At 44.7% G+C, this 13,556-nt stretch overlaps 1 protein-coding gene across 2 annotated transcripts in view; it reads left to right on the plus strand.

Moving 5' to 3' along the window:
• Positions 1 to 13,556, plus strand: part of PAK5 (p21 (RAC1) activated kinase 5) — an 86,237-nt gene that overhangs the window by 30,749 nt on the left and 41,932 nt on the right. Inside the window, exon 1 of one of the 2 annotated variants that reach the window (XM_071582152.1) lies at positions 9,424 to 9,482. The exons of the other annotated variant lie outside the window; for it this stretch is intronic. The gene's annotated coding sequence lies outside the window, so the exon portion shown is untranslated. Of the gene's footprint in view, positions 1 to 9,423; positions 9,483 to 13,556 lie in introns of those variants that run through there. 2 annotated transcript variants of the gene reach the window in all.

The raw sequence follows: 13,556 nt of genomic DNA on the forward strand, positions 1-13,556 counted from the left end.
TGAAGTCGGCAGCAGGAAAGAGACGTGAGACCAGCACTGGGAGCCCTGGGACTGGCACCCGTCAGCTCCTGCATTGCTCCTGCAGAGATCCCTCCACAGCTGCTCCTCCTGATACATGCCTCGAGATTTATGGAGCTGAACAAATGATTATAGAAGAGCTATGTGTCTTATTACACAGGAACCAATTTTCCCAAGCCAGAGGGCAAATCCCTTCTTCTCTACCTGCGCTCTGGCTGTGCAGCTGCCTCCATCCTCTTGGATAGTCTGAAAGCTCCAGATTAGGGGATTCGGGGGACCAAAGGAGTCATTCATCCTCCTTTGAGAGTTGAGCCCAGGAGCCCAGTAGGTGTTTCTGTGGTCTGCCACCAGCTGTGTCCTTGCTGGGGGTTGCAGCAGCATATGGAGGGGGCCAAATCTTTGCAGAGCACAAGTGAAAGCAAGGTTTTCAAAATGGAAATTGGAGAATTTTTCTTTTTTATTTACGTTTACTGGATATTTGGCCTCACAGTTCATTACAGGAGGGAGGCTGAGTGCTCGCCTTCATCTCCCTTAGCTACTTCAATAGTCCAACATCTGCATTAGTGCTGCCAGAGTTAACCAAGTGTGTGAGTTAAAAGCTTTGCTTAGTCCCTCCACTTGCCCAAGTAGGTTTGCACAGATGTTGCCAAGTGTGAGATCTGACCCACAAAAACTTAACTGGTGCTGTCGAACAAGCCAGAGGAGACCTGGCTGGGCTCTGGGATCACGGCTTGAGGTTTCAGCATTTCACGATCAAGAAATGCAGATTTCCATGTTTGAACAGAGCCCATTGAGCCTGGCATGTCGCCAGCACCACAGAGTTGCTGTTTCCATGGAGGCAGCTATGAAAGCAGATTTTTCCTCTTAAAGAAAGGCAGAGCATGGGACAAAGCACATACACTCTAATGAGGTGGAAGTTCTTTACCAGAAGGTGACCCCCCCTTAACTGCTTCTGCATAAGAGACTTTCCTGAGACCAGGGATGGAGAATGGGGTGTTACTGATCTCAGAAGGTCTTGCTTCCATGTGGAGAGAGAGAGGGGAGTGAAGAGCTGAGCTCAAGGGAGTGTTAAGGATTTGTGAATGGAGCTGGTGGGTCTGTGTCTAATTAACTCAACTCTGAATGATGAGGGTGGTGGGAGGAATACACAGGGCAGATCCAGCAGAGGGGACCTGCAGCAGCTGCCATGTGATGCCAAGCTGATTGTGCCACCATCAGTTTACCCTGTGTATGGTGTGACTGATCAAATTCTCCTCGCTGCCCTTTAATTGCTGCTTAGCTGGATTTCTCCTTTGCTACTGGACCAAGTCAAATCTACTGCACTGATTCAGCTCCTCCTCACCTGGCTTCTCCCTTCCTCAGTGTTGTGTTGAATCTGTTCCCTCTGGCTCAGCCTCCCTCTCCACGAGGAGCCACTCCCATTGATATCTCTGGGCTGCTCCTGTCTTCCCAGAGAAACCCAATGTGATTTCTGCATTTGTACCTCACACCTTGCCCTCACCGTTCCTGCATTTCCCACTGCACATCCTCTCTTCCTGCCACCCTGTTGGCCTGTGCTGGTTTCTCCATAGGGATTGTCTGTCCCTTGCAGCCTTCCTACAGGCACATGCACCAGGACTGTTTCTTGAATGCGGGGAGCATCCTTCCATGCAATTGATGCCATGGCAAGGAAACGGAAGCTGAGGCTTTTGCTGGCTGTGGGGTGTCACAGCACGGTGGTGGCTCCTCACCTGCCCAGTGGATGGGAAAGAGCTTGGTGCTGGTAAACACTGGAAAGAACTCTACAGTGCTGGCTCTAGGAAGGGATAATGGCTATTTCTGTGTTCTGGTTCAGCGGGATAGATGGTGTTTAGCACACAGAGAGCCTTTCCACAAAGATCACGCGCGGCGAGGAACGGAACAGAACGGAACGGATGCGCCACGGGGCGAGGAGGAGGCGGCAGCGGGAACCAGATGGGCAGCACAGCGTGGGGCATGCCTGGCATTTGCTACTTGGCTTTGGGAAGCTCAGAAAGGAGTTACAGTGGGACCAGAGAAAGGGGAAAAAAAGATTGAAACCCATCAATATTCAGAGGAGCAGAAGAAACAAATGTATTGACCTAAATGACCACTGGTAACTGAAAAGCTTAATGTATGTAAATAGTGCTGTTAACAGCTCAGAGGCTGTGGGGGAAAGGGGCTGTGAAGGCAGAGATGGGCAGCTGCTGAATTCTGAAGTAAAATGCAAACTAGTGGCAATACTTTATTTGAGGGTCCAGTCTCTTCTGCGCCGACTGCAGACACTCTTTGCAAACCAAACTTGTATGTTAAAATAATTAACTTCTACCAAAACCAATTCAAGTACTGCTGCCTTTCGTGGAGGAGGGTGTTTCATGAGGCTGATTTAGAGAATAATTCAGTCTGAATCATCTCCACGTGATGCATCAATATGAAATGCAGACTGAGTGCAATTTCTGCCTGTGTTTCTCCCAGCTGAGAGCAAGCTGACCTGCAGATTTTTGCTTTGGTCCATCCAGAGGAAAATTTTGCTTTGCTGGCCTACTGTAGTGTTTTTCCTTATCCCAGATTTTTTAAAATAAACAGAAGGGATTAACTGGAGTGGAAGGTTTAATTGACCTCCTTTAAACAAATCTCCTCCCTAGAGAAGCTTGAATTAAACCCCCATTTCCATTCCTGCAATTTAACTGACTGGTGATAGCTTGTCTCTAAAACAATGCACTCTGATTAAATCTTAATATCTTAGACTATTGAAAGCTGATTTTGTAGAGTTACAGAACCTGTAACACTTGTCCTAAACCTGCCATGTTAATAATTTATTAATATTCTACTTTCATTTTAGGCATCTAGTAGTATCTTTTACATTTGTATTTGCTCTTCACTCTGTCCTGGTAACTGTAGTTTATATACATTTTCTGCCTAGTCTCTGCAGTGCCCAAGTTTGCCTCTGTACTGCCTTGTCGTGTATTTATTGATTTCAGTTCATGATTGCATTAAGGAAAATCCTTTTAATCTGCTCCCATGAGGAGCTGTTCTGCCGAGGGCAGTCCCTCAGTCTCCTGTTGTTTTGCAGCAAACATTGTGGGTCAGAAAGTGAGAGGAAGGTAAATTTGTTCTTGATAGTTCAGGGTGATAGTGAAGGTTGGGAGCTGACAATGAAGATGGACTGGAAATGAAGTTTGGAGAGTTTGGAAAATTATTTTGCATATAAAATATAAATAGCTACTGGAGGAGTGGTGCAGGGATGGACAGGTAGGAGCTGATGGAGTCAGTGCTTCAGGAGCCAGCCCCGGCTCAGCACAGGGAGGAAAACTGAGAGCCCAGGACAAACAGGTGACCTGGAGGGTCTGTGGGGAGTCCTGGCTCTGCTTGGGAAGTGGAAATGGAGGAGGAAGCTACTACTGAGTTCCCTTGGAGCTTTTCAGATTAAAGTATGCCTTTAGCCAAGAGAAAGAATCCCTGTGTTTCCTCCTCCTCCCGATCCGTGATTTCCTTGCTCTGATTATTACCAAGTGTGGAAGCATTTGCCTCTGCACATGTGATGGATGCCAGCGGCATTGGAAAGCTGTCATCGGAAAGGGGAAAAAGAGGAAAAAGTCTTTGCTTATGTTTGCTGGAGCAGAGTTCAGTGGAGCATTTCAGATGCTCATGTTCAGATTATTGCTCTTCTGCTTTGCCTGTAACTCGCCTTTTCCTCTGAATTAGAGAAGTACCTACTAATAAGCTGGTAGGCGAGTAGTGATTTTGCATTTTAAATAGTGTGATTGCTTCATCCCAATGCGATTATACTCTTTCAGAGTTGGACAGCTGAATAACACATATATTGGTAATTGAATCAGACTTTATTTACAAATATTGGCTCAGAGATTTTCCAAGTCATAAGCTTCTATCTTTCCTTTTCCTTTTCTTATGAACATAAGCTATGCTGAATTCAGAGCAGATAATGTGAAGCTCAGCCATTTTCCAGCATTACAAAGTCGTGGTTTAGAAAACGATGAAGGGGTGTAAGTGAAATGTCTGAGACTTTGGTTTCCATTTGGGATGTGGGACACAGTGGCAGCAAAAGGGAGGGAGGGAAGCAACATCTCCCTTAGCCTGTTACAAAGAAAGGGAACAGGAAATAATCTCCGATAAAGTCAACCATGCCCCACCTCCCCTGCTTTTGGGTGTGTTGTGACCATGGAGGGTTGTTTTTGCCATCCTGCTCTCAGTACAGGGAATTAGGGAAGAAAGTGGCAATTCCTAGGATCAGAGTCCTCCCCCTGAAGCAAACAACTGTTGAATTGGGATCCCAGTGCTGCCCTAGAAAGCCCAAAACTGAGATGATGCAGCTCTACACTGGGGAAAAGATAAATGGCCTTTGAGGATGACTTTCACGGAGGTAAGCAGCAGGTCCCCAGCTCTGCTCCAGTCAGGTGTGCAGGAGTGAGATTTACTCTAACCAGTCTGATGGTGACTCTTGGGATGGAGACTGAACCTCTTTGAATTTTGGAATTTCCTTTGGGTTTTGTGAGTCATACTCTGTAAGAGACAGTCACGCCACCCTAGTAAATATACTTTTTTTTTCATTTCTCTATAAATCTCCAGCTGCATATTTGGTACTTTAAAAATGAATCCATATACTGAATGAACTGATGTTTTTAAATGGTACCATGGGTAGTTCAAGGCTGCATGGCAGCTCCACTGCAGATCCAGCTTTTCCAGGCTGAGCCCCTGCTAGTGAGAGAAGGAGCTCACATGGACTTTGCACTGATTTATTCTTATCCCATCTCTTCCGTGGGCGAGCTGAGCCTTCAGCTTTTGGCATCCTGAGCATTGGTTACTTGCAGGGACATGCCACAGGTATAAAACACTGGGGGACCAGATGATGTTATTTCCATTTAAAACATTCGGCCTATATGTTTTAAGGAGAAAGAACAGTTACAATGGCACGGCTGATTGCTGTCAGAGTTCTAAGAGGGAGCTTTATTGGAAAGGTATTATACAGCCCACTGTGCTTTGCATAATCATTTTAAAAGCTTTTCAGGACATCTTCCTGCCTTTATCCTGAAGAAGCTAGAAATAATTTAGAAAGCCATGGTTGTCAGTGTGACTGAGCTCAAGGCTGGGCACAGTTACACACACCAGAGTGGGTGCACAGGGTGCTGCTGAGGGGTTGGGGCATGGAGTGCAGAGACTGAGTTACTGGGGTAGAGTGTAAAAAGATGTTCTGGGCATTCTTTTTTGGTGTCTCAATTTAAGTGTCATGGCTGTCTTAGAGTCATCTTTCTAAAACGTTTATATTTCCCCATGAAGCAAACCCAAGTCATCTCTGATGCCCATGTAGAGCACAGACAATTTTCAGACTGGCTGAAACGAAAAATACCAGGATATTTATTGAATCATATGTCCAAAGGTTGAGGAAAAACCTAAGGAGTTAACTGTATCTTGAACATCTTTCGAGTTATATATGATTCTGTATTAAAGTACAGAAGGAAGACAGTGAAAATTGAATGAAAGGTTTTGGTAGGACATTTTTCATTTGAACAGAAACCATAATTTATTTTTTTTAGTAAGAAAATATTTCCATTACTATCTGAGCTCCTTCTGCACATTAAATTCTCTCAGCCAGTGACTCTGCAGTCCCGTTTCTCCCCAAGTGCTGACTCTGGCCCTGCCACTCGACATAACCACACATGTTTCCTTAATGCATTTTTTTGCAGTCACTTTCCTGGCTCATCTTTTGATTTCCCAGTTGTATCAGCAGCTTTGTTGGAGTCATTCCATAACGAAATGGGGAATGAATGAATTAATGAATCTCCCTGCCTCTGGAAATAGCAGAGAATGCAGCCGGAGTCAGTGTGCAGAGATGTCCTTTTTTAAAAATCATTATTATTTTCGAATTGATGGTGTATTTTTGATGCTGAGACTTTAGGAAGGATATACAATCTCAGAGGTAAATATGCTAAATTTAAATACAAAAATATCTATATTTAAACATAAACAGGGGGTCAGGGCCTGATGGGCCCCTGGCACCGTTTCACTGAGCAGGATGGGAGCCATGGGGATCCATGAGCTGTTGTTTCCTGAGAGATGATGGCCAAGATCTTCGTCTCTGTGTAGCCTCAGCATCAACCCCCTGGTGGTAAATAAGATTTATCAGAAAATACTTGGAGAAGACCTTGCCTTCTCTCTCAGATTCCTTGTTACAATGGTGTTTTCTCAACAAAACAGCCTCCTGGAGATCTGCTGCAGAATGAGTGGTGTCGGCTGGGCAGGGAGGATGCCATGTTGTTCCACAAGAGGAACTTCTTCTGGGAGAGAAGGGGCATTTGGGCATAATTGTCTAGAAGTTTGGAAGCTGCATCAGCTCATATACAGAGTCCTGTGACAGCTACTCCTGTGCTTCCAGAGCAAGGATTCTGGGACTCAGCTGGTCACTTACTCACCTGGCAGCTCCTTCCCTTGTTGTTTGAGAGGCTGCAAGTGTCCTTTGGGACAATTCAGATGAAACCCCTGATCCTGGAGAGACCCGGGAGAGGCCCTTCTCAGAAGCAGCACAAGGATGGGCCCAGCAGAATGCAGGGGTTCACGTGTGGCTTCCTTCCTCTGAAGGAGGGGATGGGAACCATTTCCTGCAGCAGCAGCATCTTAGAAGGTGGCACTGGTGGCCATCTGAGATGCAGGAACCTCTCCAGTTGCTCCAAACCTACCTGCGGGCAAAAAAAATTTCTGGTTTTGGCATATAAAAGGGGGAAAACAATAAAGATCTCACAGTTGCATTCATCTTTCTGGATTTGCACTGATTGCCCAGAGATAGAAATGTCTGGGTTCTTTCATTTGTTTTACATTATACTGTAGAGTTTTTTGCTTTTCTGTGGCTGGACTCAAAGCTTTCCCATCAGTTTCAGAGGTAACACATAAAGGGGCTCCATTTCTCCCTCCAGCCTTCATCTCCCAGTTGGAGAACAGGTGACACCTCTAATTTCCAGACTGATGTCTGGAGGTGGCAACATACAAAGTCTGAATGGCAAGGTCACTCAGCTCCAAAAAAAAATCAGTGTTGAGGAATTCCTCAGTTACAGTTCTTGATTCTTGAGGATGATCCGAAGGGAGGAGAACTGAGCAGGCATCACTTTATAAACATTCCGTGTTCTGTGTAAAGAGCTTATGGTAAACTTTCTGAAGGAGGTAATAAACAGTAAGCTCTGGAAACCCTTCAAGGGATCAAGTTCTCATTTTTAATGTGGAAACAGAGTATTGCATGACAGCAACTCAATAGGTAATAGGATAAGAATTGACTTTCAAACCAGTTTTTCATCACAATGCAAAGTAAAAAAAAAGATGAAATATGTATGGAATACAAATTTAAAGTAGAATTTACACATTTGTGATTTATTGTAGACAGTGGAAATATTTTTCCCTCAGTCACATGTTACAGTGATGCAGAGTAAGACCAGATAGTAAGGTAGGAAACCCACAGTGATAACAACAGGCATGATTTTCATCTTCCAGACACTTGCTGTGGATACATGTAATGATAATATGTTTGTTTGCATTTTAAAGGTATTTTGACATAACACATAATCTGATTTTGCATGATTTCTTGGTAAACAGAGATCAGATGTGTTTCATCCTATTCTTATCAGAGGTGCCATTAATAATGCATTAGGAAGCATTTGCTGCTGTTGATCCTTCATTGGAAAGCAACCCCTATTACAAATGTTAGAGAGCAATTCCCTGAGAGCAGCACAGCCTGCACTGTTTCAGAAGTGAGATAAGCAATGCAGTGAATATTAGTGCAGTGTGTTGGATGTGAACACACCAGTGAGGAGTTACAGCAGGGGGTCAGGCCAGAGCCCCCCCTCGGTGGTGGCTCTCAGTGGCACGTGGGGCTGTCACAGGTGTGTGTCCCCCTCAGTCCTCTTTGTGCTTGTCATGTGACACTCACTGGGGGCTGTAAAACAACCTGTGCTGGGGCAGGCACCCCTGGAGCCCCTCCTTGGTGCAGTGTTGGTGGATGCACAAGAACAATTGCTTTGGAGACCTAGAACGCATTTTGCATCCCCCTTTTTATTTTTAAGTGAAAGCTGCCTGTCACAAATGATCAGGATACATCCACATTAAACACAGGGCACTTGTGGTGCTGTATTAGACTTTCCTGGGAACTCTGGGAAAGCCATCCTGCAGGCTTGGTCACTGGTATGTTTGCAATGCAGCTGTCATTAAATGTTGCGGTGAAAACTCAGTCTAAGAGAGCTAAAACTAAAGCTTTACATGCAAACCCAAGACATTTCAATTCCCCCTTTGCTGTGGTACAGGTCAGTGCCAACCCATCTGTTTTACTGAGATTTTCCAGCAGACCCCACTGAGGATGTGGCTCAAAATGCAAAGAAGGTGTAACCTGGTGCATGGTCAATAACAACAATTTTCCAAGTGTTTTTCAGGCACTTTGCTCAGTCTTTTGACAGATACAGAATTTCATATCCTTGCAGTTCTTATCCTACAGTCACCCCAAGCTCTAGGAATGTCCATATTTACTAATATTCAGAATTAGGTCATATTGTTTCACAGCTCTGATTTTGATGTTTCCTTCAGGCTTCTGATCATTCTGCTCATTTTGTCATCTCTACTGATATATCATCACTTTCATTTTTGGTACTATTTCCTTTTCCTGAGTATTTTTTTCTAATTCAAAACATAGAAATGAGCTACCTACATCCTTTACAATACAGCATATTTTAAAGTACTGCTAATAATACCAACTCAGAAAGAAAGAAAATACAACTGCTTGAAGGTCCCGAAGTAACTTGAGACTTGGGATGTCTCGTTTGATGGGTGCTCTATTTAATCCCTCCTCCCTGTGGGTGTCCAGCATTGCCTACAAAGTCAATACCATTAATTAACTCAAGCTGAGCACCCAAGGGACTATTTGCTTCTGCAAACCTGGAATCTTTTCAGTTGCTAGGGACAGAAATTATGTGAATTACCTCCAGGGGTTTAGGGGGCTTTGAAGGGAGGGGGTTCCTCTTTAATCTGTCCGGAGCTGTTGCAGAACTAATTCCCTGTGAGAACCTCTGCACGTTGCTACATACGTGTGCATGTGTATAAGATAATAGAGAGTGACTGCCTACAATATATGCATTTAAGCTACTCAGCTGAAAATTACTGAGCATTAAAATCCACTGGGAATCACAAGACTCCAAATTAGGCAAGCACATGTCAGTTAGCGTGTGGAAATGAGTCCTTGTACAAGAGTAGCTTTCAATGAGAAGAATGAGTGTTGTTCCCTGGAGTACATCAATCCTGGTCTGGTCACTCTGTACCAGCTTTTACTATTTCTCTGGAAGCATACATTGCCTTTTGTTATTATTTTTTCCTGTCTTTTGTTGCATTGTGCATTTCTATTAGATATGTCTCATGGGCCAGCTATCAAGAGACACACTGCTGTGCTGTGACAAATGAAGGCATTTTCAACCATAAACAAGGTATTGTGGGACTGAAAAGAAACGTGGACAATGACAAGGCCTGAACGCTTTGTAATTGTTTAAATGCATTTGTATCATATTGTGCAGTGACATAGAAACCCTGAAAAATGGGCTGATTTGACCTGAGGTTGAAATGAGCAGAATGCTGCAGGGTAAATGAGGGGCTTTGGGAAAGATGGCATTTTGTTGGTCTAGTCCATCAGTATGTATCTTTCCATGATTAAAGCTTGTATTTTAATAGTGTTTAACCTACTTACAAGGCTGTCCATCTCAAACAAATGTAAGACACCTTGGAAATCTGTGGTAATAAGTTGGATCCTATTGACAAGCTTTTCATTCTAAAATTCAGACATGCATTGAAAGTGGTATTTCTGTACTTTCTTTGAATGGAAAAAGATAGTCTGGAAGAACTGTGTGGTCACAGGTGATTAATTTTTATCAGCACATTATTTACAGGCAGAACAGCTCAGCAGGATGGTAGTAGACTCTGAATTTGGGCTGACTTCATTCAGGATTTGTAGATTATTTTCATTGCTGCCAGAGAGGCAGTGTTTAAAATCATCGTCTTGATTCATTTGTAGGATATATCAGAACATATCCAAGGCTTTATTTTGTTATTCCCAAATTGAAATGCTCAAATCATAATTGAGAAGAGCAGAGGGTTAAGCATGATCCTGGGGAGTGGGGTCTCTTGTTAGGCAGGTGAACCAACCTGGTGTATTCACATGACAAAACCAACAATGCCCTTTCACAAGGTCTGAACCTGCTTTGTATCTAAAGAAGTAATGAGGTCTCGCTCCAGATCGGACCAGTAAATGAATGATTAAATACAAGATACAGCCACAGGACTCGCCTCCCTGTGGTTTGAGGAGCTCTGCAGGCAGCTCCCCCTGGTTCCTGGGTGCCCCTTCTTTGTTTTCATCCTCTACATCCAGAATGATCCTCTGGGAGTTAGGAAAGTGTTTAGGAATATCTTATCTAGAAAGTCAAACAGGATTTCTCCTCTGTCACAGTAGTGTGTCAGGCCTGACCTGAAACCAGTGGGTCTTTTAAGAGCCTTTCATAACTTTATTTGCTGCTTAGTCAGTTCAGTCTGCTTGTCCAGATACTGCTTTTTGTTTCATCTCCTGAAAAATAGGGTAATTTTCTCTGTATTTTCAGTTAAAAATGGAAAAAATAGAGTTAAGTTCTAAAAAATGTAAGCCTGCAATCAGGGCACACTTCTTTTTTTGAGGAAGCTCATGCTCTGGTTGCAGCCAGCAGCAGAGGGTCCCACCAAGATGCTCAGAACCATCCTTAAAGAAACAAAAAGGAAATACAAAACTATTGCTGTTGCTCTTCCTTTTTCTTTTAAAAGGTATTTTCCTCATTTTTATTAACTATATAGATAAATAGATATGAGTTGGTCTCTTCCACTTTTTCCAGCAGCAAGAACTTGCACCAGTGTGAGCTGAAGCAGAACCAGCGTAATTTTTACCTCTCACTGGTGGAGAATTTCTCAGCGATTTATGCTGCCATCAGTCCACACCAGACATCTGCTTTCTCCTTGAGATTGAGTTCCAGCCCAGCTCCCATTTGTCTGCAGTACTGGCTATGCAAGCTCCCTTGACACATTAATTTAATTTGTGCTTCTCAATTCATACTCTTTCATTTACGATCAAATATCGGGAAAGGTTACAATTAATCAGAGCACGGGAACAGCAGCCAGCAAAGCTAATGATGTATTACTGCCTTTGGGTGGCTCTGGAGGGGAATAATTGAGGTTCTTGTGCTACAGAAAACTGCTATTAGTAAGTAAAAATTATCAAAGGAAAGTGGCCTGCACCCATCTCCCATTTTGCAATCCGAATTTTTGTCAGTTTTCTTAAAAAATGAAGCATTTTATTAATGCTCTTGGCTGTAACCAGGTTTTTTGGCTGTGGGGCTGCCTTGGGGGAGAATGTGCCTTTTCATAGGGCAGTGGGGGCTTTGAGTCCTCACTGCTGCCCTCACTTTGGGCTTGCAGGTGATCCCCAGTGTGCATGAAGCACTTTTTAGATGCTAACAGTGTGCCCATCCCTGAGGGAAGAGGGTTCTGCTGCTGCTGGCTCAGCTGAGGAACCACATGGAATCCCTGCAGAAAACACAGGCTCACAGGCTTAATGCAGTGTGTGCTTCCTAATTGAAAATGAACTAGTTGCTGGGCTGAGGCAGCCTGAACACAGAGCCCCTCCCAGGGGAGTATTTCCAGCCCAGCTGGTGCTCGGCAGCAGCACCGTGTGTGAGACATCCTGCCCAGGGTGGCTCAGGGTCATGCTGGATGCACACAGCTCTCCTGGGTTAGTGGGACACAGTGGCTGCTGAAATACCATAAGAAAAGCATAGGTCTTGTGCAGCTGTGGTACACAGCCATTAAAAGTTCCATTTTTGTGTAAAACTACCCATCTCACTTCATTAGTCTCGGTACTGACTTTGTAGGGTTATTGTATGTTTTTATGCATGGCAAAATTTTGCAGTGTTTTCTGGGGCACCTGGGATGGCAAAGGCTGTTGTCAGTACTTAGGGGATGCACTTGGGAATCCGTGGTAGTTTTCAAGATTGAAAGACTGAGTAGGTCTTTCCAACTTTGTTCAGTTCATCAGTGCCTGAGTGCCCCCTGGTCTCCTGTACAGGAGAGGGACAACTCAGGAAAGGCCCAGGAAGGAGTTGAGCATTTAAGACTGAGCAAACAGAGCAATGTGTCACTTCTGCATGGGCCCGGGGGGGGGGGGGGGGGGGGGGAGCTGACAGGGCTTTACCTTTCTGTGGGAAAGCTATTGCTGGAAACCCTGCCCTGAGCACAGACCATCATGAGACAGCCTGAATGGGCTCTCCTGGCACCCAGAATAGTCCTGCCACCCTCTTGCTGTGGGGTATGGGTGTAGGATACTTCTTGCTGGAAAAAACACGGCAATAGTGCAGTAGCTGACAGAGTGGATTCGCTTTGCTGGTCCACATCACTCACCTCGCACGGGCAGTATCTCAGACACAGAATTTCCTCTCTGTGGGTGCCTGATCTGTCACTGCAGGTCACAGGTGAACTTCGGACCAGCCTGGGGGTCCCTGGCATTGTGATGCTCAGTGAATTATTTCTGCGCCTGGTGAGGAGAGCAGTGCAAAGGAGCCAAGTCTGGCACAGATCTCACAGGCAGAGTGTGCTGATTAGCATGTAATTCGATTTGTTAGGCACTACAGTAAACAGCATTAAGTGCAAAATGTAGTGATTGCTCCTGATGGCATCCTTTGAGCGCTGCCTGGGGCTGTGGATGGAGCTGTGCTGGGGCTCTTCAGGAGGCACCAGCAGGGCTGGCAGTACTCCTTTCTTAGGCAGAGACAAAGAAGAAGACAAATACTGCAATTTTAAAAGGGTTGGGGCAGCTGTATCTACAGAGCACAGCTCACACATTTCTGCGATACGTGTTCCTTCCCCATTCCCCACTGGCACAGCGGGGACCAGTCCTGCTGTAGGTTCCTCAGTCAGGAGAGGTGGCACAATAATCTGATTTCCTCCACCAGTATTGTGTTTTCCTTCAGTAAATGTCATGTCCATATGTTTTTCATCATGGCTTTGGTAGACAAAGTCCCGTATCTTTATCCTTGTGCCACGGTTGGACTGTGGATTGGAGGAGCCATCCTGGCATCTTGGAGCTGAACAGACTTCCCTCCTGGCTCCTGCTTAACAACAGACTTGCCTTTGGTTTCATGCTGTCACACCTACTGAACTCTTTGTTTGCTGTAACTGAGGGACTGCCTCCTTCAAACCTCACACTTGGAAGCACAGAATTAATGTGCTGCATCATTTTAGAGCAAGAGCAAGGAAAGTCTTTCTGTAGAAGTGCCCCACTGATGCCATGTGGTGATGAGTCCTCTTTCCCCCTCAAAGTCAGCTCAAGCCCACTATCATCAATGTTAGGATAGGCTCCCCTCACAAGGTGTTGAATTCAGCCAGACTATCCATTGGAAAAGCACGTGCAAGGAAAGGACAGACATCCTGGTTGTGCTCATCCCCACCAAAATAGCAACAAATTACAAGTACAAAAACTCTCATTTCCTCTT

Source organism: Pithys albifrons, chromosome 2 (assembly GCF_047495875.1).
Source record: "Pithys albifrons albifrons isolate INPA30051 chromosome 2, PitAlb_v1, whole genome shotgun sequence".
NCBI classification, from domain to species: domain Eukaryota; kingdom Metazoa; phylum Chordata; class Aves; order Passeriformes; family Thamnophilidae; genus Pithys; species Pithys albifrons.